Raw genomic sequence first — 27090 nt, 5'->3', positions numbered from 1 at the left:
GTAAGCCCCTTTGAGTGTCCTTACAGGAGAGAAAGGAGGGATAAATAAATCCAGGATCAATATACTCCTGACCTTTGAGTGGGAGAAGAAATTAGGGGGTCTCGCAAGATCATATTGCTATTTGGTATCTTCCATCCTGTGTCAGAGACACCATTTTCATGATCACTATCTGTGGAGAAAATCCCAGTTTCCCCAAGTTGTTTTGAATCACAAGCAGCCATTTATCCATTATTAGTTAATCCCCAAGGTCGTTCAGATAAAGTACATCTTGAAAAATTACATGCAGGTGAAAAGCCTATGACTTTAAGGCAGGTGGCCAAGTTTAGTGCCTTTTACTTAAATCATACAAGCTTAATGCCAGATTGAGGTAAAGATGTGGTTTAAAATCTCACTGTAATTTTTAGATATACTGTATGTTTTATTGATGGAAAAAAATTAAATTTGTCTTTTGATGAATTTCGTGAAACTTCCTAATTGTAATGTTTTTATACTGGTCTACGATGGCTTCTATAGGGAGCAGCAGTGGCGTAGGAGGTTAAGAGCTCATGTATCTAATATAGAGGAACCGGGTTTGATTCCCAGCTCTGCCGCCTGACCTGTGGAGGCTTATCTGGGGAATTCAGATTAGCCTGCACATTCCCACACACGCCAGCTGGGTGACCTTGGGCTAGTCACAGCTCTTCTGAGCTCTCTCAGCCCCACCTACCTGACAAGGTGTTTGTTGTGAGGGGGGAAGGGCAAGGAGATTGTAAGCCCCTTTGAGTCTCCTGCAGGAGAGAAAGGGGGGATATAAATCCAAAACCCTTCTTCTTCTATAGGAAGCAATATGCCGGACTAGATGGACCACTAGTCTGAGCTAGCAAATCCAGCTTTTGCTAAAACGAACAAGACTGTGTGTGTCCCCCGGGCCTAGTCCAGGTGAGAGGATTGTGAGTATAAACAATAAGAATGCTTCCATAACATTCTAGTCATTGAAACTATTCAGGGGTGTCTTTGCTTTTGGGATACACAAAAGCAGCTCTGGTGCTCTAGCTCTGATCCGGATGGCTCAGACTAACCTGATCATGGCAGATCTCAGAAGCTAAGCAGGGTCAGCCATGGTTAATACTTGGATAGGAGACCACCTAGGTGATTGAGGATTGCTACACAGGGGCAGGTAGTGGCAAGACACCTCCGAGGCCCCTTCCGCACGTGCAGAATAACGCACATTCAACCCACTTTCAATCCACTTTGCAGTTGGATTTTACTGGGCGGAATAGCAAAATCCACTTTCAAACAACTGCAAAAGTGGATTGAAAGTGCATTATTCTGCATGTGCGGAAGGGGCCAGAACGCCTCTTGCCTTGAAAACCTTATGCGATTGCTATAAGTTGGCTGAGGTTTGGTGGCACACCAGTGCCAGTTGCTGATGAATCCCCAGTGAACGCCAAGTCAGCAGGGAACCATTGGTAGGGAGGCTGGGACAAGAAACTTACCTGGTTGCTGAAGATCGCACACCCAACGTGTGGTTTATTCAAACGTTGAGCATCTTTTTTTCCTCAGTGTTGAAGGCGTTCTACAAGGTTTTGTAGGACGGCTTGGCTTGGATAGAGCAGGGAGAATGGGGAATGGGGAATTGTGCTTGAACGGGCTTAGAACCTGTTTTGCACCGCCCAGTTTTGGTCCTGTGCAGAACCTTAGAAGGCGAAACCAACAGTCCCTTCATCTCCATGGGAGGGTGCCCTGATTGCTTGCATTGGGTGATGTAAGGCTCTTTTGGCTGCTGTGTTCCAAACAATTAATTCAGCCTTGCAGACTGGTAATCAGCCTACAGAAGGTACTTTCCCCATCCTGCCCCAAGTCTTGGAAGCCAGCAGGCTTCTTGCCCAGACCAGAGAGCTTTCCATGTCTAGACTTGCCCAGATTTGGCAACCTGTGAGAGACTGGCGCGGGGCAGAGGGGATATAGAGGGGCAGCCGTCATTCCAGGTAGGATTTCACTTCCAGGAATACCTGGAAGCAACAACGCACCATTGCTGGCAATTTTTCTTTTTTTAATCTTTCTCCTGCAACTATAGGTCTGAAAGGCAAAGGGGAACCTAGTACATACCCCAGACATATGACTCCCTTAACTGGAAGGTTACAATAGCTGAGGAAAGCATCATGTATCCAGCCCCAAGGCCATCTTCCCGTAACTACTCTGTGTCTTGCACTCATGTTGTATGATGAAATATTAACCAGGAATTATGGGTTTTGGAGGCACGTCTCCTGCCCTTCTCAGACTCTCTCTGCAGCTTGGCTGGAATTGGACTTCTGCTGCTCAGATCTTGGAGGCTGTGCCAGCTTACGAGTGCCAGTGATTTTCTTAGGCGTGTGACAAAACTGCAAATAACAGAACTCTGTGCAAGGCAGAGTAACTGGTGGGCTGTGGCTGAATCTCTCTCTCGAGATGGGTGGATTTAGAGCAGGTTGAAGGGAGGCTGTGTTTGCCGATAGCTTGAATGTGTCAGTTCTGGAGAATGCCGATCTCTCCACCTGGCAGGACTTTGAGCACCTGTCACCTATGAAGATGTGCATTGTGTTTTAACCAAAAGGTGCAGTGGCTCACAAGCCTTGTTCAGAGATTGGTACCAGATACCCCACATTTGATCATATATCATTTGTTGTCTGGTTTCAAACTGAGAATAATAGTTTATCTTAATGGACCCATTATGCCCGTCCATCGCTGTGGACCACATGTGGACTTTGCTAATTTCGTCAGATTGCTCTTGGCCAGAGGTGGGATCCAGTAGGTTCTCACCAGTTCCCGAAAGTGGGTTACTAATTATTTGTGTGTGCTGAGAGGGGGTTACTAATTGGGTCTGCTTTTCCGTTAGAAATTCCATTAGGTTCAAAAATCATAAAGTCCTGTTGTTTCCTATGTGGCTGGTTAGCTAAGGTAGAAAACAGGATAATTCTCCCTGTTGGGCTGTTTTAAAAACATGCTTTAGAAATATGGTAAAGTTCCTTGTTTAAGGAAAGTCTCCTTCTTTTGATTTCTAGAAACAAAACTAAGTATTTGAAAGTATTAAGTATTTGACCGGCAGTCAATTAGAGGAGAAGTAGTTGTTTCTGTTGGCAGTAGACGGTAGGACTTGCTATAATGAGTTTAAATTATGGACAGAAAGATACCAGCTGGAAATTAGGAACTTTTTTTTACAGTAAGAGTTTTTTACAGTAACAGAGAAATTATAATGCCCCGCCCCCAGAATGCCCGGCCAGGCCCCCGTCATGCCCCGCCCAATCCCATTGGCGCTACGCCACTGTTTGAATCCCACCACCATGGGAACCTGTTACTAAAATTTTTGGATCCCACCACTGCTCTTGGCATGTTGGAACACAGACTGCTACTAGTTCACACTTTGCTACTAGCAACGGTCCTCAGAGTAGTCGCACATAGGCCTTTTGCCAGATTATTATTATAGTCCTCTGTCTGCGTAATCCCATTTCCCTAATAGGGATGGATTCAGACTAAACTGGCAGTCTCCACCCCTTCCTGCAGCAGGATAATGATCTCAGGTCATTCCTGGGAGTTCCCTGTTCCACAGAGCAACATTTTGCAGAGATCAGGGGGCTGCAGTTGAAAGCGGGGAATAGCGTGCAGAAAGTCCCAGGTTCCGTCCCAAGCGTATCCATCAGAAAGGTTACAGGTGATCTGAAAGATTTTCCCCTGAGATCCCGAAAATTGATGGACCAGTGGTTTGATTCAGGATAAGGTAGCTTGGTTTGTTGTGTGTGTAGTCTTGAGATCTTCTTTTGAATTTATCTACTGAATGAAGATGCTCCGGTGGACGCTTGGCCTATTTCCGATCGTTTTACAAACGAAGACATGATGACAAAGACTTGGAATTACACCAATGACAAAGAAAATGTGGGAAGCACGACTCCCATGGTACGGGCACGTTATGTGAGTGGAGGAGACTTCTGTTGCAAAAAAACGGCCCTAAACTTTGACCCTGGAGACCGCCACCCACATGGAAGACCAAAGAAATGGTGGATGGGCAGCATTGCTGAAGACATCTGTGCTGTCAACCTTGCCCCTGAAAATGCCCCAAATCGAGCTATTTGGCGAAGAAAATGTCAGTACCAACTCCCTCAAGGGGAATATAGCCCAAGAAAAAGATCTACGGAATGTTAATCTTCTCCTTTCCCTGTTTTTCCCCCCTCCCTTCTGCGCAAGTGATTCAGAGGAACAGCGCATCGTGTATAAATAAATTGCTGCACCGTCCTTTTTATCTGAAAGCGCCTGCTTCTCCCCCCCCCTTTTCCCCCCCACATCTAACCTTTCAAACAGCCAGGACACCTATTCAAACACACATCTCTCCTTTAAACCATTTGGAAGCCTCCACAGGGTCCAGAGAATATTTGTATAGCAGCCACACTCTGGAAACGGTGTGTTTTCGAAGAGCTGATGAGAGAAATTCATGGGGTATATTAAAATTGCCGTTTGTGAAAGAGCTGTGCTTTTGATGTTTTTTTTTCTTTTCTCCTTAGCTGGCTGGGAAACATGCATTTTCTCGGCTTCTGTAAGTGTATAGCAAGGTTCCAGCGTTTGGATAGCGCAGTTGTTAGCCTCGAATTCTCGATTCTCTTGAATGTAAATTCAAGAATTTTTTGCATTTAAAAAGACAAACACTCAACCTGCTTTGTACGGTAGCGGGGCTTTGTTTTCTGTGACTGTTGTCTAGCTGGCTGTGACTCTCCAAGGTCTCAGGCAGAGAAAGGTGTTTCCAATCGTGTGTGACCTGAGGTTTTTGTTAACATCGCGAGGAATTTAATGTAGGATCTGTTGCAAGCTGAGTAGGTGAGGAGCAGGGGAGTCTTCCCCGCAAGTTTATTTGTGTACTTTACTTATACGCTGCCTTGAGTGCTCAAAGCAACTGACATTCTTTTTTCTTTCTTTTTTTATATTCACAACAGCCCTAGACTGAGATTGTGTGACTTGCCTACAGTCATTCATCAATGGCTGAATGGGGATTCTAGAATGGGGATTCTAGTTCCCAGATTTTAGTAGAACACTCCAACCACTGTAGCGCATTGGCTCTTTGCCACATTCTGTTGTGCAGAGGGATCTAGAAATGATTACGATGTGCTTCCTTCTGGTATTTTCAGCTTGGGGAACAGCAAAGATCATGAGGAACGAGCCCAGTCTCACTAGCAATAATGGTTATCTTTGTGCGTCAGTTCCGCCCTTTGGCGGTATATATATGGGAGCTGGAGCCATTACGATTTATCAGCAGAGTTGCTTGGCAGCATGAATATGGATTGGTTTTATCATTGACAAAACCAACAAAGTTGGTGCCAAGGAAACGTGATAAGACGCAGGAAATATTTTGGCCTATTTATACTTCAGTCAGCAACCTTGGAAAGAAACACACACCACACACACGCACACACTCACACACACACTCACACACAAGTTAGCCAGAGGAGGAACAGAAGCCCAACGTGCAGCCAGGGAAGCTGGCCGTGTTTGTGTTTGGCAGGAGGTGCCGAAAGGAAGCTGTTCCCAGTTAATGTTCTCAATAGCAAGACACAACCGGGGTCATGTTACAGCTCCGAGTCAATCACTGGGTGTAAATGGCTTTTCTTGCCTCCCTTTCTCTCTGTAGACGTTTGGCAAGCTTCTCTCCTGCTCTGTGCCCAAACCTGGGCAGGCCGATTTGCGACACGTGATAGGATTGCTAAGAACTCGAAGGAGCTCTGGAATCCAAAGTGTGGTCTTTATCTGCTGGAACACGCTATCTTGTGGACCATCTCTGTTAATGGCTTATGTATTTTTTATGAAGTGAGGCTTTCTGGTTGCACATAATGAAATTGTTGGGGATAAAAGTAAGATGAGCGAGAACACCTTGTGTGGCTTTCTCAAGGCTTCAGTTTCTTACCTTAAAAATGGTCAACCTTAAAAAATTGTCAACTTCTGGATTAAAAAAAAACCTGTACTTAGAAATTGTCAACTTCTGGACCTTAAAAAAATTGTCAACTTCTGGACCTTAAAAATTTGTCAACCTCTGGACCAAGCATGTTCAGAAATCTTCCTTCCCCCCACAAAAGCCTTCCTGCCTGTCCCTACAAGGCAGCGTTGCACTGAATTTTAAGTTATAATATTTAAAGCATTATCCTTTCCTATTTTTTTCTTACCACCACAATGTCAGATTCTTCCTGGAACCATGGGTATGGATGGAGCATAGTGGTGGAGTCCTGTCTTGGCTTAGGGGTAGAACATCTGCATCGTGTGCAGAAGGTCCAGGTTCAGTCATCGAAATCTCCAGTGAAAAGGATCAGCTGGAAAGGTGATGGCGAAAATCTCCACCTGAGACCCTGAAGAGCCAATGCCCATCCGAGTAGACCACTTTCATCTCGGTAGACCCAAGAGTCTGATTCTGCATAAGGTGATGTGAAGTGTGGTCATGTGTATACCACTTGCAAGTGAGGAATTGACCAATCCAGATTTCACTTTGCTCACTTTCTTCAGCGTCCACATGGAGGCTGGGAGCCTCGCGTTGCTGTGGCCCAGTGGCAGAAGACCTGTCTTGCATGCAAAAGGTCCCAGGTTCCATCTTCAGCATCTCCAGTAAAAAGTGTCAAACTCGCGGCCCTCCAGAAGTTATGGACTACAGTTCCCATTATTCCCTTCCATTATCATGCTGGCAGGGGGTGATGGGAACTGTAGTCCATAACATCTGGAGGGCCGCGAGTTTGACACCTGTGAGGTAGACCCTGGAGAGCTGCCAATCATGAGTGGAAGATGGCTGACCTTGTTGGTTCAGTGGTCCAGTTCAGCATAAGGAAGCTTCATGTGTTCCAAGAAAGACATTGACCATAAGTGGCCTAGTACATAGAATCCACATAAGACACGCCCCCCAAGTGTTCTGCATCAGGGATTGCGGCTGAATTATCTCTTCCCAGCTCGTGCCGTGACCTCGCAAGCATTTCACGGAGCCCGACTCCCGGATGTCTGTTCCGCCGCCGAACGCAAGCCAACAAAATGGGAGCCGCATTAGATTGCGTTCTGCGTGCATGGCTTATAATTTTATACGTGTGTCACAGCAGCCTGATAAATGTTAATTAATGTCTGCACTTAGCAGTTATTTTCCAGCCTTCCCCTCACGTGGCTGCTCTGCAGCGGTCACGGCGACGATGCCAGACTGGCTGTTGGGTGGGGTTAATTGCGGAAGACAGACTGGCAGCTGCTAAGCTTGGCCCTGCAAATTTCGTGGGCAAGACAAGGAGCTGTTGTTAATTAAAAGTAAAGATTTTTGGGGTTCTTTCCTAATTACAAGCTCCGACTCAAAGGTAAGCAGTGACACGCTACCTATGATGTCATGTTGGTGAGGGAGCAAGCTTGTTTTCTGCTGCTCCAGAGACTAGGACCAGGAGTAATGGGTTCAAGGTGAAGGAAAAGAGATTCCACCTAAACGTCAGGAAGAACTTCCTGACAGTAAGGGCTGTTCGACAGTGGAATACGCTACCTCTGAGTGTGGTGGAGTCTCCTCCTTTGGAGGTTTTTAAAGAGAGGCTGGATGGCCATCTGTCAGGAGTTCTTTGATTGTGTGTTCCTGCACTGCAGGGGGCTGGACTTGATGACCCTTGTGGTCTCTTCTAACTTTATGATTCTATGTTTCTTGCCTTGAAACCCTACAGGGTTTTTATAACTTGGCTGTGACTCGATGGCTCTTTTCTCCACCAAAGTGAGAAAAGGCAGAACTTTGTAGTATTGTGACATAGGTCTATTAGTGACATAGGTCTATTAGTGATTCTCTATAGTACAGTGATGGTGAACCTTTTCGGGACTTAGTGCCCAAATTGCAACCCAAGACCGACTTGTTTATCGCAAAGTGCCAACACGGCAATTTAACCTGAATACTGAAGTTTTAGTTTGGAAAAAACGGTTGGCTCCGAGGCATGCGTTACTTGGGAGTAAGCTTGGTGGTAGTCGGTGGCTTTGCTTTGAAGCAACCGTGCAACTCTTCCAATGGGCAAAACTGCCAACCCTAGGAGGGTTTAATTTGCAGCCAAGCCCCATTGCCAGCAAACTGCCTTTAACTCCCAGGTAAAGGATCGCTTTTAGTTCTTCGTATTTGTAACTGTGCGGAATTCTGCAAACAGCACTTAACAGGGTTACCTACACTGCTTCCCCAAAACTAGGTCTTAGGTTTAATGCTAATAATCGAGCCCAGCGGCCCAGGCCAACCTAGATGTGTGTGGGGTGGGGGGGGGCGACTATGTTTGTGCGTGCCCACAGAGAGGGCTCTGAGTGCCACCTCTGGCACCCGTGCCATAGGTTCGCCACCACTGCTATAGTACCTGAGAATTGGGAATGTCACATTGAGTTTGTAGTCATTGTGGAGATAGAAGGTGCAGTGGTTTGTCTTGGCATGAGGCAATTTCATATGATAAGAGGAAGGGCTACTGCTCAGGGGTAGAGTAGCTGGTAGAGTAGCTAGTGTGATGTAGTGCTTAAGAGTGATGGACTCTGATCTAGAGAACCGGGTTTGATTCCTCACTCCTCCACATGAGCAGCGGATGTCTATCTGGTAAACCAGATTTGTTTCCCCTCTCCTCTACATGAAGCCTGCAGGGTGACTTTGGGCTATTCACAGTTCTCTCAGAACTCTCTCTGCCCACCTACCTCACAAGGGCCTGCTGTGGGGAGTGGAAGGGAAAAGAGGTTGTAAGCCACTTTGAGACTCTAAGCCTGTTTAAAATCCAAACTCTTCTGTTCTTTTATTTATGTTATTTATAGTCTACATTTCTCATTGGGACTCAAGGCTGATTATATATAGTGAGTCAGAACAATCAACAAAATGGGACATTCAGTAAGCAACGCATTAGGATTTTAGAAGTCTGGAGCCACCAGAAAGGCACAGTGAGTATTAACATGATGCATTAAAAAGGTACAAAATTACATAATAGGATCCTACTTAGAATAAGCTATGCATAGCAGTAGAGACCTTGCCTACGCTCCGAAATGATCGAAGCCTAAAAGGGCTTCCTGCTACACATTCTTCCTCAATGTGTGGATGGACCCCAAGCCTGTTCCATCTCTTGGTTGGCGCTCCCTCCATGAATCCAAAGTACAAAAACATCAGACTCTGTTCCCGGAGGAGTTTCTAGAGTCTAAACAGTGGAGCAGGGGCAGACGATGTGTTCAGCGCTAACTGCCTCTCGGGAAATCAATCACGAGCTGAAGGGCTGCAGTTAATTGCGCCTTATGCATGTCACCGCAATCTGCATTTCATTTTTCCTTAACCCTGTGAACGCCAGACTAAAGTGGAGGGAGGGAGGGAGGGATGTTGCGAGTTCTACAGACCCTTCTTGTCTAAAATAGCTACCCTCTGATAATATGAAAGTGCTAAACCAAGCTTAAAAAAAAGAATGATGTACTCTGGCTTAACTTCCTGCAAAGAAATGAGAATTCCAAGAATGCACTTGGGCTTGTTTTTCACTCTTTCAGAACCTCTGTGGCCTGTTAATTTAAGCACAGGTTATCCCAAAGGCTAGAGTCATTAGCAGTAGATTCAGGTAAGAATAGGGTGAATGCACATAATGTACTATATCAGTGATGGCGAACCTTTTGGAGACCGAGTGCCCAAATTGCAACCCAAAACCCACTTGTTTATCACAATTTAACCTGAATACTGAGGTTTTAGTTTAGAAAAAATGGTTGGCTCCGAGGTGTGCGTTACTCGGGAGTAAACTTGTTGGTTGTCGGGAGCTTTGCTTTGAAGCAATTATGCAACTCTGCCAATGGGTGAATCACAACCCTAGGAGGGTTTACTCAGAAGCAAGCCCCATTGCCAGCAACTGAGCGTCCTCCCAGGTAAAGGATCGCACTTTAGTTCAACGCATGAAAATCAGTGTGGAGTTAACAGCGCTTAACAGGGTTACCTACACTGCTTCCTGAAAACTAGGTCTTAGGTTTAATGCTAATAATCGAGCCCAGTGGCCCAGGCCAGCCTAGATGTGTGGGGGGGGGGCGGGGGGCACTCTGTGCGTGCCAACAGAGAGGGCTCTGAGTGCCACCTCTGGCACTCGTGCCATAGGTTCGCCACCACTGTACTATATACTGTTATCTTACTGGTTGTAGTGGTTTATGCTCTGCAGTCGTTGAGTCTCAGAGAAATGGACTGTGAATAAGGAAGCTGGCTTCCCCCAGAATTACAACTTATTCCCAGACTGCAGAGAACAGTTCCCCTGGACAAAAATAAATAAATGCTTCGGAGGGTGGGCTCTACGGCGTTGTACCCCACTGGAGTAGCTGTTCTCCCTAGGCCAGGGGTCTGCAACCTGTGGCTCTCCAGATGTTCGTGGACTACAATTCCCATCAGCCCCTGCCAGCAAATCTCCAGGAGTTTCCCAGCCTGTTGCTGGGAACCATGATCCCCCCCCCACACACACACACACCCCCACTGGTGGCCACGGCAAATCTGGAAGCCTAACTATGAATAACATTTAAAAAACCCAAAACGTGGTCCATCTAAGAATCTCATCTTAAATGAAACTTTTAAACGTCACTGTAAACAGAGTTTTTGACAGCATGCCCCTAAAGGGTCCGAGGTTGGGCTCCATCAGGATGTCAGGAGAAATGTGATAGTTGTGGGAACGACCATTGCACCCGCACTTCCCTCCCTGTGCCCCTGGCCTGATACGTCTTTTGGGTTCCTAGAACGGGCCTTCTAAGGAGAGAGTATGATGTACCCAGTCCTGTTTTTGAAAACTCGCGCCTGTAATGTATGGAAGTCTCAGAGGGTGATTGTTCTTTGGTTTCACTTTGGAAACGGAGATCCGTAGCTTGCCCCTTAATGATTGTCTTTTATTTTGAAAGCGGAGATCCAGTTGGTTCTAATTATGGGCAGCGTATGTAACTGGGTTGGGGGGTATGTGCGCATACGTGCTTTTGTGGGGTTCATTAATGGCGGTGTCAGTGTGGCTGCGTCCCTTTCCAGCTTCCTATAAAAAAGCCTTAGAATGTTCTTCTAGAAATGCCACCGTCTCTTGTTGCCCCCCCCCTTGCTTTCTTTAGCTTCATTTTACCAAACCAGATTGAAAGGAAAACACCCATTCCTTCTAGTAAGGCCTCTTCCTACCGCTCATCTGGAAACCCCTCTAAATGAGATTGTTTCTAGAGGGGATCAGTCACCGGAGGCGCAGGCTTGAATTTCCTTGAGTGCTCAAGGATCGTTTCCCTCGTCCTTCAGGGGCCATTTAATACAAACAAAGCAAGCTTGGTTGTGGTGTGCGTACGTTCAGGGGGCCAGGCGTCAGACTAACAAGCCACCTATACCTATGATGTCCTGTTAATTACCTCTTAATTACTTTTTATGCGCTCGGTGCTCTTGGAAAAAGTCTTGTAAGGAGATGATTGGAATTGATGTCCTGTTGGTTTTGCATCGTCTCCCCGGTTAAAGGTTTCCATGGTGATTGGCGTTGCAGTGCTTCCAAATGTTACCGACGCCACGGCATGCGACAGTCAGTCTAAGCAGGACTGTTGGGGGCCGGGGGGGGGGGGGGGGGGGGAGAAGAAGAGAACACTAGAAACTTGATTTAAAAATACGGGTACGGTGAGTTTCTGCAGGTTTCCCATCAGATGCAATTAAAAAAACAACCCCGATAATTCCCCTGAGCATGGCTTTGATTGATAAACAGGAGAGTCTTTCTCTAAAAGCAAATATGCAGATCAAATCATGAGTTTTGACCTTGGGAGTATTTGCAGAGGGGATTGCATAGGTCATCTGTCTTCTTGAAAGCAGCAAAGGTTGGGAGTGACAGAAAGGGAAGTCCCCCCCCCCCCTTCAGCATTTTGGCAGGTCAGCTAGATCCAGCTTTTTTGGAATGCACTGCGTGGACCTTTCAAAAGATATGTATATCTATGATGTCCTGCTAATTACCTCTTAATTAGTTTTTATGCGCTCAGTGCTCTGGGAAAAAAGTCAAAGAGCATAGCAGTGGACTTTGGACATCTGTGTGACACTATCTCACCCTCAAGGTTTCTTCAGTTTGTTCAAGCTCCTGTTACTTAAACTCTGCAAGGATCAAAGGTGTTCACAAAAATTATTATTTAGCATCTGTTGAACTGCAAGGAACCCACGATATTCTCTTGTTTATCCTTACCTATTTCTCCTTGAGATGTCTCTCTTAAGTCCAGTTTTAGATTGTAAATCTAATCTGGAGAACCAGGTTTGATTCCCCCTCCTGCTTGGGCTGGTCACAGCTCGATATTCCTTGAACAGTTTCAGCTCTAGATGAGAGCCAGCATGATGTGTTGGTTAAGAGCAGATGGATTCTAATCTGGAGAACCGGGTTTAATTCCCCACCCCTCCACCTGAGTGGCAGAGGCTTATATGGTGAACCAGATGTGTTTCCACGCTGCTACGTTCCTGCTGGGTGTCCTTGGGCTAGTCACAGTTCTCTCTGAACTCTCTCAGCCCCACCTGCCTCACCAGGTGTCTGTTGTGGGGAGAGGAAGGGAGTTTGGAAGCCACCCTGAGACTCCTTACAGCAGAGAAAGGTGAGATGTAAATCCAGACTCCTCCTCCTCTTCCTCTTCTACCTTCTAAATAAAGACCATTTTGCTTCACGGGATTGTTGCAGTGTTAAGGTGTGACAGGGGAGAACAATGGAATAAGCTAAATCATAGAGACTCCTTCAGGTCACCATTAGAGACAGAAACCAGACAGGAATAAATATACTTTGGTCACTACATTAGAAGACAAGACTCTCCGGAAAAGACAACAAAGCTAGGAAAGACTAAAGAAGGAAGACCTACCATGAAACGGACTGACTCAAAGGGAACCACGGCCTTCAACTTGCAAGACCTGAGCAAGGCTGTTAATGATAGGATGTGTTGGAGGTAATTGATTCATAGCCACCCTTATCTGGGTAAGATCACAGAAGCTAAGGTTGGTGCTGGTTGGTACTCAGGTGGGAGACCATCAAGGGAGTCCAGGGTTGCTACACAGAGACAGGTAACGGCAATCCGCTGTTGAACCCCTCTTGCCTTTAAAAAATCCCCGTGGAGTCACCAGAAGTCAGCTATGACTTGATGGCCAAAAAAATAAATAAAGATAAAATCATCATAGGGCAGTGATGGCGAACCTTTTCGAGACTGAGTGCCCAAATGTAAACCCAAGACCCACTTATTTATCGCAAAGTGCCAACACTGCAATTTAACCTGAATACTCAGGTTTTAGTTTTTAAAAAATGGTTGGCTCCGAGGCGTGCGTTACTCAGGAGTAAGCTTGGTGGTAGTCAGTGGCTTTGCTTTGAAGCAACCGTGCAACTGTTCCAACGGGTGAATGCCACCTAACCCTAGGAGGGTTTTAGCCATCAGAAGCAAAGCCCCATTGCTCAGCAACTCCAGCTTACTCCCAGATAAAGGATTTCTCTCATTGTGCTTCTTTTAGTTCTTCGCATGAAAATCAGTGGGGTTTAACAGCACTTAACAGGGTTACCTACACTGCTTCCCCAAAACTAGGTCTTAGGTTTAATGCTAATAATCGAGCCCAGCAGCCCAGGCCAGCCTAGATGTGTGTGGGGGTGGGTGGGGGCGACTCTGTTGCGCGTGCCCGTGTCATAGGTTCGCCACCACTGTCATAGGGTCACCAGAAGTCTGAAGCGACTTGACAGCACATAACCCACACATCACAAATACTTGTGTGGTATTTTGGTTCCCCGGAGTTGCTCTGGAAATCTGCTCTGGCTGAGAAGTGGGACAGAAATTTATAAACATGTCAGTTCTTGTCACATGGATGCATTTGCTCACTCCCGGGCCTTTCAGTGGCATAATGGATTAGAAACTGCGTATGCCAGCCAATCAGACTTGTGGCACCCGCGCTGTGTCCCCAACAGCTGCCCTGGAGCCGAGCTTGGCAGAGCGCGTCACCCGCGGAAGGTGCCAGCCAGGAATAATTTGGGTTTGGCCCCAGCTTTGCCTTCCTCCCTTTCCTTTATTTCCTGGCAGCGGCATTGCTGTGTTCTGAGTGTCAGAGAGGTTGCTGCTGTTGAAAGGAGAGAGCGTAGCTAGGGCATTTGTCTGGGCATTTGTCAAAGGATGTCTGAGCGTGTTCCATTTTTCTTCCCTCCTGTTCTCTTTATGATCCTTTCCCCGGAAGCCACCCGAGAGCTGGAGGTATGAAATATAACAACATTTACATTCTTCACGAAAGCGCCAAATTGAGATACATTGGCCCTCCTGGTAGAGAGAGCCTGGCTCCATTTGTCACGTTCCCACTCAGGTGAGGGTGGGTGGGAAAGAGGCCGTGGCCTGCAGCGGTGCCACACTAAAAATACATCTCTTCTAATCAGAAGCAAACGGTGGGAGGCAGGAGGTGAAATTTATGTGAAGGTGGTTATAACGCTCATTAAGAAAACGCTAAGGATTTTGCGCCGGGCAGGAGACGGTGTAGAATTTGTTCTAGTCTTTCATACGCTAGGGGGGGGGAAATGGCTGGGTAGCTGGTTTTAATTGTGTGTAGCAAGAACCTCAGCAGCTTCCTGTGAAACGGTTGCCTGGTTGTGTTAATTCGAAACAGTGAAACTTGCAGTTTTCTCTGTAAGCATTTTTGACCGTCACTGGTGGTTGGTTAGGTGTCTGCTTAGGACCCGGAGTAGGACTTGCCTAGGACCTGCATTCCTCACGATCAGACCTGAGCAGTTAATTTCGGTCATAATGTTTGCAGTCTTTTGCAGATATGCTCACCAAAGCTCTTTCCTCCCCCTCTTTGAGGAGAGTAAAAGTTTTATTTAGATATTTATACTCCACCTGTCTCCCTTAACAGGTGCTGCATGTAACTTACAACAGTGTTCTCCCCCTTCCGTTTTATCTTCACAGCAACCTTGTAAAGTAGGACAGCATGGAAAGCAGAGTGGGGATTTGAATCCACATCCCCCAGCTCCTAGTCCCAGTACTCTTAATCATTATTCTGTGTGAGCCCATTCATGTATGTGGGTATGATTGTTTTAGTCTACTTGTGTGTACTGAATATCCAATTTCTATTGAAGTATCTTAACATTTTGATACGTTTTAATCTGTTAAGAGTCCCTTCTGAGGATTCCTTCTATTTTGTGGCATTTTTAAAATAGGATAGTGACTTCAGGTATACCGGTAGACTTCTCCATATTTTATTTGTTCTTTTGGATCAAATGACTGAATAAAGAATCTGTCTGTCCATAGAGTTAGAACATGTTTAACTGTGAGGGTTATCAACACACTATATCAGGGGTCTGCAACCTGTGGCTCTCCAGATGTTCATGAACTACAAGTCTATGAACATCTGGAGAGCCGCAGGTTGCAGACCCCTGAACTATATTCAAGAATTCAGGTTCTTTTAGTGCATCTGAGCTTGGAAACTTCAAAAATGGGTTCTTCTGCCTGCAGCATGAAGTGGTACAACCTATTCCACCCCCTCGTTCCTGTATATGTAAATCAGGCTTAAAATATTTGCTATAAGCAAATATGATTTTAGGATGTCTGAGGACTTGAAGGCTCACAACATATTTAATCGCCTAGTTGACTTGCTGAAAGCAATATTTGTTCTCATGGCCCGAAATAAACATTACTTGTGTGTGTGCTTTGTCAATGTTGGCAGCCTCTTCATTTGTGGAAAAGCTGCTTCGGTGGGGGTGGGGGGTAAAGGAAAGCAGGGACACTTTCCATGATTCCAATTGCCCTTTATCAAAGCCCCCTCCCTATCGGTTTCCACCTTGCTTATTCATCCATTTATTTGCCTTTATACAGGACTGTCTGAGTCCAGCGTCCTGCCTCCTGTATTGGCCTTTCAGGTGTTCCTGGAAAGTTCTCTCAAAAGTCAACAGATGCCTTGGCTGCTGCATTCATTCACCCACTGGTTGACATTCAGGGGTATACTATCTGTGAACATGGAGGTTCTGTTTGGCTGCAGTGGCTAACACACGCGAACACAAAGACGGCAGGATTGGGCCTCCCGCATTGCTTAGCAACACCCTGGTGCTGGGGTCAGGTGCTGTTCCTCTCCCACTAGGTACAGGCTGAGCCTTCTCTCTTTTCTGTTCTGTGTGCTGCTATAACTTTGGCAGATTCTGCACGGGCCAAAAGCAGCAGTGTGAAACCGGTATAAAATGGTTTAAAATGGTGTAAAAGGGTTTACACTGTTTTCACACCACTGGTTTTGGCCCGCGAGGAATCCGCCTTAGCTTTTGTGAACTGAAGTTGAGTCAAGGAGCATACTTGGGGGGCTTTTGTGTCTCGCTGGCCGCACAAAAAATATCCCCTCAGATCTCAAATTAATTCTGTGCTTCAACAAGGAACAGTCTTCTCCCATTTCAGCAGGCAAATCACCCCCAATTCCCAACAGAAACACAGATTTTTCAAACCCAAGAATGTTTCAAACCAAGCCTTATAAACTCCCCATCCCCAATTGACACGCACGGGAAGCCACCGGAGCCTGCGAATGCTTCCACGGCTACGCTTGGAACAAAAAACATTACTTTAGCAGCCCATGGAATTCAAGATGGCTCCCCCAGGCTGAAGTATTGCTTTGCCAAGGCACCACGCTGAGCCGCAGTGGTCTGAAACAGAGTGCAGGCAGTTATTTTTCAAATGCTATAGATAGAAGGAAGCTTTTAGCAGCTCGAACCTACTAATCATTTCTGTTTCCCCCTACTGCCGCTGCCTCTGAGTAGAGTCAATTGACGGGATAGAACCAGGTACCATCTGGATCCATATATTTATTTTTTTGGCAGTTTCTTTCAAGACCGCAGATTGGTTAACTCGGGGTAGCAACGGGACTATGTAGCCTCGCTCCGATAAGCCCCTCCTCAGCGCAGCTGCTTGTGCGAGGGTTTATTTAGAACAGGGTTGTTAAACGTCAAATGTTTAAACAATAAGGCTTCGTTTATATATTGCTATCGACGTTTAAAGGCCTTGTAAGACTTGGAAAACAGGCAAAAGATTTCTGTGCCTGCCGAGTGCGTGTTTTCCTACGCTGTTAATTGTCCGGACAGTGGGCAGATTCTGGAGAACGTTGCCTGTTCATTTTTTTCTTTCCAAAAACTAGTAGCGGAGCAGATAATATGTAAGAATTTGAATATAGGCTAGATAAGTAGGCTTGTTAACGTTTAAATGCTCAAGTGATCTTCTCTGATAGTTGGAACGGTTGTTTTATTAAACAGTCTGCAGCTCCAATTTAGAGAATTTATAGGCTGCCTCTCCAGAGATCTTCCGTAGGCAACTTAAAAGGTTAAAAGCCATACAATACTAAAATCATTAAGCTGATCAAAATGCCCGTGAGGCACATACAAGCATTTTTTTTAAAAAAAAGTCACTGGAATTTAAATAGTATTCCAGAAACAGCCCGCCTTGGGTGAGAACTAGGTCATAAAAATATCTAGGTTCGATTCTATCTGAAATTTGAAGGACAAGATTTTCAGGATATAAGCTTTTGAGAGTTGTGACAAAGGGATCTTTGACTCTTGAAAACGTCTACCTCGGGAATCTTAAAAGGTGCTACTGGATTCAAATGTGGCTCTTTTACTGTCCGCCAATATGTCTGCCCTCTTGAAAGTTAAAAAAAGGGACCCCTTGAGTTAAAAGCCTGAATTACAAGAAAAGTTTTGGCCTAATGCCTAGAAGACAGTAAGGTTGTTGCCGAATAAACCTCACTGGGGAAGAAATTCCAAAAGCAAGGTGGCACCACTGAAAACCCCCTCTCTGTTTTTTGGTTTATTTGTTTACATTTATCCCCTGCCCTTTACCATAGTGTCAGGGTGGGTGACTACAAAAACCATACAAAATCTCACAATCACTACTGCACAGAGGATTATCGGCTGCCCTCTCCCCTCCTTGGAAGAACTCCATAATTCCCGAAGCCTAAAAAAAGCCCAAAATATTCTGAGAGACCCGTCTCATCCAGCACACTCTCTTTTTGAACTGTTACCATCCGGCAGACGATACAGGTCTATCAAAACTAGGACAAAGAGGCTTAGAAACAGCTTCTACTCTAGAGCTGTGGCTATGCTAAACTCTGCGGCTTCGTGTTGATGTGTTTGGGGCTGTGTAGGGATGGGTGGAGGAAGGGAAAAGTGAGGATGGGGTATGAGTCTGAAATTGTGTTCATCGAGGAATGCTCCTGTAAATTTCGTTGTGCGTGCACAATGACAATAAAATGCTTATGCTTATGCTTAAAATCCTATCCCCCTAAAACAATAAAAAATCTCCAGCACTCATGCCTCCCACCCACAAAAAAAGGGAGGGGTGTATAGACGCCTTGGGGGTCCCGTTCCCAGTGTGGGGAGTCAACCAAACATCTGGGTGAAGAGGACAGTCTTTGCCAGGTGCTGAAACTCCAAGAGAATAGGCACCTGGCCAACCTTTGGAGGGAGGGCATTCCACAGTGTAGGGGTCACTGTAGAGAAGGCTCTCCAGGCAGCCCCACCCCCTCTCACCTCCAAAGAGGGTGGGGCAACCAGGTGGGCCTCCTCTGTGATCTCACACCTGGGCAGGAATGTATGAGTGGATACACTCTCTCAGGTACCCAGGACCAAAGCCATTTAGGATTGTTATTGGTTGCTGCTTGCCTCACCTCTGCCTGCAAGGGCACAGAGAACAAGACCTGACAAGATTTTAATTATCGGGGTGGGCAGTAAGGGAGTAAATGGGTCGTCACGCACCCTGTCCCTAAACCATTTAGGGCAGTGGTGGCGAACCTATGGCACTCCAGATGTTCATGGACTACAATTCCCACCAGCCCCTGCCAGCATGGCCAATTGGCCCTGCTGGCAGGGGCTGTTTGGAATTGTAGTCCATGAACACCTGGAGTGCCATAGGTTCACCACCACGGATTTAGGGCCTTGAAGAGCGGGTACATAAAATTGTGCCTAGAATTTTTCCAAAGGGTCTAGTCCCTTATCAGTTCTTGACTGGCAGTAAATATAAACATTTGGATGGTTGAGGTTTGTGATTCTGCAGAAATATCTGTGGTGGACTCCACAGTGGGTTCCAATCTGGAGAACCAGGTTTGATTCCCCACTCCTCCACATGAGCCGCAGACTCTTATCTGGTGAACTGGGATTGTTTCCCTGCTCCTACACATGAAGCCTGCTGGGTGACCTTGGGCCATTCACAGTTCTCTCAAAATTCTCTTAGCCCCACCTATCTCACCAGGTATCTGTCATGGTAAGGGAAAGGCAAGGTGCTTTGAGACTCCTTACAGGAGACAAAAGGGGACATAAATCCAAACTCTTCTTCTTCTAGTCACAGTTCTGGAACATGCAGTTTCAGTGTGTATCTGTGTGAGAAGTTGGCTCCAGAAATGCTCCTTGTGCCTCATAAGGATGGCTCTAAATCAGGTCTGAAAGCCCATAAAAGTAATATTTGGGGGCACTTTTGTCCAACCCTGTGAGCGCACCGATGTTGTGTGTTTGGCGACTGACTGCTTGCTTGTTGCTAAGGTCATCGAGTTCCAAGTGCTTTCAATTAAATCGCTATTCCGAAAGTTCCTGAACTCATTCCAAAGCTCATTTCCTACTTCGTCAGGAAATTGTTTTGCCGCCTTATTGCAAAATAATCCAGAAGAAAGTGAAAAAGCTGTATCTGGCATGGCTGTAGCTGCTGGATTGAAAGGAGGCGTGAAGGAGGGAAGAGATCTCGTTCTTGGGATGTCCCTGCAGCTTAATTCTGGTGAGAGGACAACATATTCGATTTGGAAATGCTGCTTTTTCCAAAATGGATGGAATAACGGGGGAACGAACTCTCTGGGCGTATTCAGATGCTGCAGCAAATCTCTGGCGATGGACATAATCATGGCTTGTTTGCTGTGCCTTCGTGTTCCTCTTTCGCGCACAGATCACAATCGAAAGCTGCCTGCCTTGAGAAGCCTCGACTCAGTTGCCAGTTTATCATGAAGCCTCAGTAGAAGTCCTCAGGTGATCGGGAGTTTTGGTGTTCGTGTTGTGGGATGCTAAGTCAAAAGGGCAGCTTTGTGATGATGATGGTGATGATGATGATGATGATGATGATTTATTAAATTTATAGGCTGCCTCATCCCCGAAGGGCTCGAGGCGGCTCACAACATGACTGTTTCCAGAATAGTAAATCAATATAACATAAAATCTGACTCATTAAAACTCAGCAGCAATTAATAACAATAAATACAGATTAAACAACAAAGGTTGTGTAAAAACACACACACAGACGCCCAGTCTAAAAGCCAAAGGAGAAGGGAGGAGAAGGCAGATCATAGAATCATAGAGTTGGAAGAGACCCCAAGGACCATCGAGCCCAACCCCCTGCAATGCAGGAACACACAATCAAAGCACTCCAGACAGGTGGCCATCTAGCCTCTCTTTCTTGTTCCCCAGACTGGAGATTCTGACCTACAGGGTTATCATGGCATACTGTATTCTAAATGGGAGCTCTGTTCCAGCATTCATGGATCATAATTTCTGGGGATGGGACAGGCTTTGCCATCCGAGCTCCCTTTTTCCTTCCATCAAGTGTGCTCTTCAGTGTTGTTAGATCCTTCCTGGGAGGGAAATATTAGTAGAGGAATGAGACCACAATCTGAACACTGCAGCCTGCAGCACAATAGAAATTCAGAGATAGGAAGCCGGCAATAATCTCTTCTCTTTGCCTGGGAGAGCAAGGAAGAAAATCATAACTGAAAATTGCAATGGTAAAAGAGCAAGGAATATGGCCTCTAAAGCAGGCTCTTGAGTTGCTGTGGAATCCCGAGAAGGCGTCTTCACTTAATATTATCCTCTAATCCTCATGACTTTGACAAAGAGCCCGAGTTAAACCTTTACAAATTAGCACCGTCTGTAAAGAATGTGTCTTATTACCTGGTCATGGTCTAGTGCCTTTTACTAGTGGACTGGTGACCCTATAGAGCTGCTAGCTTCTTGTATCCTAGCGATCCCCTAAGGTCTTTCCTTTGCTTGTGTGTGTGTTTTTAATGGGGCAACACATGCTGGATTCCACGCTACACAGCAAAATTATACATTGTGCAAAGTGCGCTAATTATATTTATCCACGCTTTCCAGATTTGCATATTATTTTCATATTCCTGAAACATGGGAGCAGACAATATGTTCTTGCTTGGCAGAGGGGGAATAGAGATTGGGTGGGAAACTGCTTTCAGAGCACATTCAGACAGCGCAGTTAAACCATGGTTTATGGTATGGGAAACAAACATATCCCAGCTTGTGCATTAAAGTTTGGCCTATCTGTTACTTGTTAGAAGAAGAACATCTCTTTATAGTGTTGCTACTTTGGGCAGGTAGTCCTCAGCAAGCTGTGGTTTGTCCGTAGAGATGTAAAATGTCTGTAAATCTTGAAGCAATGCAGGCTTACTTAGAAGAAGAAAAAGAAGAGTTTGGATTTATATCCCCCCTTTCTCTCCTGTAAGGAGATTCAAAGGGGCTTACAATCTCCTTTCCCTTCTCCCTTCACAACAAACACCCTGTGAGGTGGGTGGGGCTGAGAGAGAGAGCTCAGAAGAACTGTGACTAGCCTAAGGTCACCCAGCTGGCCTGTGTTGGAGTGCACAGGCTAATCCAGTTCCCCAGATAAGCTTCCACAGCTCAAGTGGCAGGGCGGGGAATCAAACCCGGTTCTCCAGATTAGAGTGCACCTGCCCTTAACCACTACGCCACTTACTATGGACCAATCCCAGTTTCAACTATCCACATTAGGACTTCACAGCAAACTGGGTATGGCAGAAGCATGGTTTATTTTGATGTTTGACTGCATTATAAAAAGCAGGGTGAGTGAGCTGAAAAGCAAGTGGTGAGGGAGAGGCAGATGTTTGGATTGGGGTGGGGAAGAACTGAGGCAAAGAGACTTTGAGGGTGAATGAAAATCACACAGGAAACCCTGTGTGCTTTTGACAGTGCAGAGGCAAAAGAGTTAAGGGGTTGGTGAGTCTTGCTTGTATCTTCCCTGCCCTTAAACCTTAAATGACGTATTTGGTGTCTAGGGAAAAGGAAGGTTTTTCCTCCTCCTTGTGGCGTGGCCTGTTCTCCCCCTGCAGCCTTTAATAGAAAAATGTTTGTTTTTAGAAAGCACTAAATGGCTGCTGTCCAATTGTGAGGATGTGTAAATTGCCCTCAAATCGCAATTAGCCACTCAAAAAACACTTTTGACTACCACAGTGTTGGAGAGCCTATATTAAACCCCGGCTTGAAAATAAACACACAAGTTCTGTAACCAGTGGGAAAAAGACAATTCTGGAGGGTTGAAACACATTTGTCAATACTTTGAGATTGCTACTAATAGAACTCCAAGTGTTTCAGTATCTATTGATCCTGCGTGGCCCTGAAATGTATAAAGTGGGGAGAAAAACCAGGGAGATAAAAGAAGCAAACTAACAACTCCCCCACCCTCATTTATAGTGGAATTTATTTTGCCAGTGCTTGATCATTGCAGCATTTACTAAAACATAAAGGGGCATTTGGCTGGTATCTTAATTTCTGGAGCTGTGCATTTGGTTTTCAGAATTCTAGTGAGATGCCAGAGGTGGCACTCAGAGCCCTCTCTGTGGGCATGTGCACACAGAGTCTGTCATGTGGGTGGGCAGAAAGTCACACCCCCCCCCCCCCACACACACATCTAGGCTGGCCTGGGCCGCTGGGCATGACATGCGTGCACCGAGGCGAGCAGGAAGGGGTCGGCTGGCGGGCCTGGTGCCTGTGCTCCGGGTGGCTGCTGCCGAGGAGGGGCAGAGGCAGAGGAGGTGGAGATGCTAGAGAGGCACAGAGTGGTGCGTGCGGGACTTGCTGGAGGCTAGAGCAGGCTGGCCCCTGCTTGAGCGGGTGGGGCAGAGCAAGATGGGTGGGGTGGAGGCGCTGGAACAGCGCAGGGCAGAGCAGTGGGTGCACCTGTGGGTGGACCTGCTAAAGGCTGGAGCAGGCTGGCTGCTGCCGCTCAAGGAGTTGAACAAACAAAACGTGTGTCTTTCCAAACACCGGGGAAACTCTCAGACCCAAGTTTTTTGCTGATCGCCTGGACAGATCAAGCCTAGAGTGGAGGAACTGAGATGCATTCAGGATTTTTTTTAAAAGCACACTAAAGTCTTTGCTAGAACTGCTTTTATTTTTCTGTTCCTGTTGCATTTTTGTGGGAAGTCAAATGCTGTGATGACATGTGAAGGAAAAACCACAGATCAGATGGCTGCTCCACCAATTTAGCTTTTCTGAAGTTATCCCACCCCTCTCACAGCATTCTTGCTTAGGATTGCCTTCCTTGACTGCCTTTTTACTTCTATTTTGTGGTGAGGGGTTATTGGATTTTGGAAAACGAAAGTTTTACTTCCCTCTCCCCCCACACCCCTCCCGTTCCCCTGCCAGGCCCCCAGTGTGATAACAGTGTAATTATTTCAGGGAGATTATTAGCATTAAACCTAAGACCTAGTTTTGGGGAAGCAGTGTAGGTAACCCTGTTAAGCACTGTTAAACCCCACTGATTTTCATGGGAAGAACTAAAGCACGATCCTTTACCTGGGAGTAAGTTCGGTTGCTGGCAATGGGGCTTGCTTCTGAGTAAACCCTCCTAGGGTCGTGATTCACCCGTTCGAAGCGTTGCACAGTTGCTTCACCAAGCTTACTCCCGAGTAACGCGCACCTTTGAGCCAACCGTTTTTTCTAAACTAAAACCTCAGTATTCAAGTTAAACTGCCGTGTTGGCACTTTGTGATAGATAAGTGGGTTTTGGGTTGTAATTTGGGCACTCGAAAAGGTTCACCATCACTGATGTAGGAGAAGTGTTGGAGAGATGAAATGGAAAGGGGGGGTGGATTTCAAGGGGAAGATCCATTTTGGAATGCTTCTTTGTGCTAAAAGTTCCCTATAGCCAAAAACCCTCCACAAAGCAGGAAAGAGAAGGGATAGAACCTTCCCCCCCACTTTCTCTGCTAGTTTTCTATTGTGGGGAGTCTTTTTTTGTAGAATACACCCCATTTGAACTTCCTTTCTATTTGAGCTGACACTATTTTACCGCAGGGCGTGATGCCTCATTTTGTAGGATAATCCCCTATTTACTTACACGTGGCTAAAGTTTGTTACGTAATACTTCACATTTTAGCTGGTAGCATTTGAGTTTCGATGTACATTAAACTATTTGGAGGCAAATCTTCACTACCAAAATAATAACAGAATATGCCACAGACTGTTGCCTTTCCATTACGTTTTTAGAGATGAATCTAATGTTAGAGGTTTCCAGTCTGTAACTTAACAGAGTGGTTGTGAGGATAAAATGGGAGGACAGAAAAATTTATGTATAAATGAAGTTAAAAAAAAGTAGGCATGGTGAGGCACTAGGACAGTGATGGCGGACCTTTTCCAGACCGAGTGCCCAAATTGCAACCCAACACCCACTTGTTTATCGCAAAATGCCAACACGGCAATTTAACCTGAATACTGAGGTTTTAGTTTAGGAAAAAACGGTTGGCTCCAAGGCGTGCGTTACTCAGGAGTAAGCCTGGTGGTAGTCGGTGGCTTTGTTTGAAGCAACCATGCAACTCTTCCAACGAGTGATTCACTTAATTCTGTGAGGGCTTACTTCCAGAAGCAAGTAAAGCCATTGCTACAAACCAAGCTTTTACTCCCAGGTAAAGGATCGCGACTTTTAGTTCTTCGCATAGGTACTAGTGGGGTTTTACAGCTTCTTCTTTTAACAGGGTTACCTACACTGCTTCCCCAAAACTAGGTCTTAGGTTTAATGCTAATAATCGAGCCCAGCAGCCCAGGCCAGCCTAGATGTGTGTGTGTGTGTGGGGGGGGCTCAGTTTGCATGTGCCCACAGAGAAGGCTTTGAGTGCCACCTCTGGCACCTGTGCCATAGGTTCGCCACCACTGCACTAGGACTAGAATAATGAGTTGTGGCTTAATTGCCCAGTGGTGACTAGAGATCTCCTGGGTTTAGAACTGATCTCCAGAGAGCAGAGATCAGTTATCCTGAAGAAAATGGCTGCTTTGGAAGATGGATCCCCATTGCAGTCCATCCCATCCCCATCCTCTTCCTCCTCAGACCACACCCCCAAAGGCTCCAGGAATTTCCTAGCCCGAACCTGGCAACCCTAGATGTGGCAGAACAGGGTGAGCTGAGAAGTCTGGGGCTTGCAATGGGGCTGAATAGCTGCTGGATTAAGAAGCCCCGCAAGCCCTGTCCAGGCCCTTCGGGGGCGGGTGGGGGGGGGGAGGAAGTAGGGGAGACCAAACTTCATGGTTCCTTTGAAGCGGAAATGCAACCGTGGGAGGGTCTCTTCCCCCTGCTCTCCCCACCTAACCCACCTCACAGGCTTGTTGTGAGGCTAAATCAGGGGTAGGGAACCTGCGGCTCTCCAGATGTTCAGGAACTACAATTCCCATCAGCCTCTGTCAGCATGGCCAATTGGCCATGCTGGTAGGGGCTGATGGGAATTGTAGTTCCTGAACATCTGGAGAGCCGCAGGTTCCCTACCCCTGAGACATTGTACAACAACCACAGCTCCTTGGGAAAAGGATGGAATGTAAATTAGGGGAATGAGGAAAATCAACCATGCGCGAACAGAAGACTTATTAGTGTGCACACAGAAATTCATGTGGGGCTTTTCATACATCTGTTCTGGGTGGTGGCGAGGGAGAGTAACAGATTATCTTGAGTGACCCATGAGGACTTGTAAAAATTTATAGACATAAACGAGCAGTGGTTGCTTCCCTGTGGACATCTGATTTACTGATACTGGAGGCTTCAGTGTCCTGCTGTCACTTGCCACCTTTGTGAACTATCTTGGCAACCCAGAGTACAGGAAATCGCTGACTGTCCATCCCATCGCTCTGTGTTTCAGCCGTACAGGTATGCAGGGGTTTTCCCCACAGCTGAAGCGAGAGCGCTGTGGCCATGTGGATCTGACCACCTGGGGCCCTTGTTGAGGCTTTAGAGAGGAAGCAAAGTGCTCTTGTGTAGTTGCTCGCAGGTCGCAATTGCGGGCGAGATTGTCTCGCCTTAGTTGCATTTGTCGTAAGCTGACGAGTGTGTCAGCGCTTAATTCTATTCTGTCTGTGTCACTGAGCCTTGGCATCTCATCTCATCCTGTTATATGGAGACTTAAGGAGCATGCAGGCTTCCCAAAGCTGCCAGAGCGCCTGGAGGGAAACCACTTTGTCCTCCTGATAAATCCCGTTTTAGCTCCTCCCGGCACTGTCCAGAGGCTTGTGAGAGATTCGAGAGGGGTGCGCTTCGGTTGGAACATCTGCTTTGCATGGAACGAGTCCCAGGTTCAGTCACAGTCTTTTCCTGTTAAAATTGCCATGCCGTGAAAGACTTCTGAGAGCCAAGCAGTTAGAGTAGACTGTTCCGTCCCTGCTGTGTCCAAGTGACAGCGATTGATCACAGGTAGAAAAGTCTGAGGGTACCTTTGCTTCTTCCCCAGTTTTGATGTTTGTGCCCAGATTGGTCAGGATCTGAGAGCAGGCACCGCAGTGAATTCCCGTCCATTTTTTAGTTCGGCAGTGAGGATTTGTGTCCCTAAATTATTCTCCCAAAAATCTAGCATTGGGAGCAGTGGCGTAGCTAGGGGAAATGGAGCCCGGGACAAGCACCTGTGTTTTGCGCCCCCCCTCCCTCCCCCGCATATGGGCAGTGTCCCTCCCCCACCACGACCAAACAACATTTTTTTTGCACCAGGTCATCTCAAAGTCACCATCACGTTATAGAACATGCCCCAACACACAACTGAGAGCCCTTTAGTGCCGAATAACAAAAAGTGATGCTATTTTTTGAAGGGGGGGAATCCACCCTGAAACAGCATCACTTTTAATGATGTTTAAACTAGAGAGCCCAGAAATTTTGGTGCCGCTAGCTAGCCTAAAAACTGCACCCCCTGCAGGCCAAAATTGGGAAAACAGTAAAAAATACAGAAAGCCACAAACCTGCCATTTTTGCGCCCACCACAAGGTGGCGCCCGGGGCACTTGTCCCCGGATGTCCCCATGGTAGCTACGCCTGTGATTGGGAGTGGCTACAGCATAGTATGCAGGCTCGCTAGCCCAGATAGGCACAGGCCAGACTTGATTGAGAGTGAGGTGGGGTTGCCTCAGCTGACTCATGGGCCCAATAAGCC

At 46.5% G+C, this 27090-nt stretch overlaps 1 protein-coding gene across 15 annotated transcripts in view; it reads left to right on the top strand.

Moving 5' to 3' along the window:
- Positions 1-27090, top strand: part of FBRSL1 (fibrosin like 1) — an 839253-nt gene that overhangs the window by 58683 nt on the left and 753480 nt on the right. The gene's annotated exons all lie outside the window — the stretch shown is intronic.

The sequence above is a fragment of the Sphaerodactylus townsendi genome, linkage group LG13, assembly GCF_021028975.2.
Source record: "Sphaerodactylus townsendi isolate TG3544 linkage group LG13, MPM_Stown_v2.3, whole genome shotgun sequence".
Classification (NCBI taxonomy): domain Eukaryota; kingdom Metazoa; phylum Chordata; class Lepidosauria; order Squamata; family Sphaerodactylidae; genus Sphaerodactylus; species Sphaerodactylus townsendi.
This window is presented reverse-complemented; position numbering and strand designations above follow the sequence as displayed.